Source organism: Halyomorpha halys, unplaced genomic scaffold (genome assembly GCF_000696795.3).
Source record: "Halyomorpha halys isolate HHAL.00 unplaced genomic scaffold, Hhal_1.1 Scaffold1513.1, whole genome shotgun sequence".
NCBI lineage: Eukaryota > Metazoa > Arthropoda > Insecta > Hemiptera > Pentatomidae > Halyomorpha > Halyomorpha halys.
This window is the reverse complement of record NW_027110556.1, coordinates 5,379-6,512: the sequence shown is the minus strand read 5'-3', so window position 1 is coordinate 6,512 and position 1,134 is coordinate 5,379. Positions and strand designations below refer to the sequence as shown.

The 1,134-nt window shown below is 36.3% G+C and overlaps 1 non-coding gene across 1 annotated transcript; it reads left to right on the top strand.

Annotated features, from left to right (window-relative positions):
• Positions 1 to 620: 620 nt before the first annotated feature.
• TRNAH-GUG (transfer RNA histidin (anticodon GUG)) lies at positions 621 to 692 on the top strand. Its single transcript has one exon. It is a non-coding gene; the product is annotated as a tRNA-His (tRNA).
• Positions 693 to 1,134: the final 442 nt, after the last annotated feature.

Sequence of the window (1,134 nt, the reverse complement as noted above, 5' to 3'; positions counted from 1 at the left end):
GCCTTCACTATGTACCTGTACATAGTGGACATGGACAAATTAACCCCCAAAACTTTTATTTGAAAAAAAAATAAACATTACACTAAAATTTAGTGAAAGTTAAATTTTTATTTAAAACTGTTTAATAGTACTTGTTTGGTAATTTGTTTAAATAAATATAATTTCATAACCGTTATCCCTGTATTATAAATATAAAAACTATGCAGAAAATGTTTTTTTTTTTTAAATATTGAAAACAACTAATAATTGTTTTGTACCCTGTAAGTACCAGTTTTGTTTGGCTTTAAAGGACTAAAGGTTCGTGCTAGACCTTTTTTTTACCTTCTGCCTAACCATGTCTCGCATTTGGGGTGGGGCTTATGACGGACAAAGGGTTCATGATCCATCCCTTTGAAGTTCCCTCCAGCAATACCAGTTCCAGTACTCAATTAATGTTGATACATTTCCATTAACACATTCGTCTCCGTTTCGACAAAACTGGTACAGTACAACCGAAACGGAGATCAATTTTCAACAAACGTCTCAACCTTATTTTGCTCTCCTAAAAAGGAATTACTTTCTCTTCCTTCCTTCGCGGTCCATTATAACTAATACTCCAGTTTCTCCTTGTGTTCTGGGCAGCCGTGATCGTCTAGTGGTTAGGACATTGCGTTGTGGCCGCAATAACCCAGGTTCGAATCCTGGTCACGGCAGAATTTTTTTTATTTTCTTAATAAAATTATATTATTTTAACGATAATTGCAATGATATAACATTATGTGACTTTTTTGTTTATTCATGATGGGAGTGGGTAGATCATGGGCAAGGCACTGTGCTACGTTCGAATCCGGCTGGAGCAGATAATTATTTTCTGTTCCACTGGAGCTGTGGGACAGCTCTGTGGATTCAGAACCCACCGAGGTCTACGCAGCTTCATAAAGAGACAAATTACCCACATGCACAACCATTGGCCTAGTTACAGTACTTCCTTATAAAGTACTATGCCCCTAACCATTCAAGCGTTTAAGTGGTAAGGATTTATTTTTCTAAATAATGATGTTTAAGTTGTTGTTGTTGTTGTCTGGGGCTTTAGGGCGTAAAACCCTGAGGTCATCAACGCCCATGTTTCGTGCTTTATATTTTATTTCTATAATT